Below are 303 nucleotides of genomic sequence, written 5' to 3' on the forward strand. Positions count from 1 at the left end.
CCAGCTGTATGCCATAGCCAGGTATATGTCTTAATTTACCAGAATAACTCTTGTGTCCACTATGTACAACCGTACACCGGACAGTCATTGTGTGTCAGGAGATGCCACGCCTGCGCAGGGTACACTCAGCTGTACGGAAAACCTGCCGCAGGTGTGAAGCGAACGCACACTCGCCTGGTGTTTTCGTCTGTGAGTTATGCACGTATATATGTGTGTGTGTACTGTCGGAAAGCCAGATGTCTCGCTGTCTCTCTGTCTTTAGAAGCGTCTTAGCGTTGACATAGATGGACTTCTAACGGTCAC

The sequence above is a fragment of the Penaeus monodon genome, chromosome 24 (genome assembly GCF_015228065.2).
Source record: "Penaeus monodon isolate SGIC_2016 chromosome 24, NSTDA_Pmon_1, whole genome shotgun sequence".
Taxonomy (NCBI): Eukaryota; Metazoa; Arthropoda; class Malacostraca; order Decapoda; family Penaeidae; genus Penaeus; species Penaeus monodon.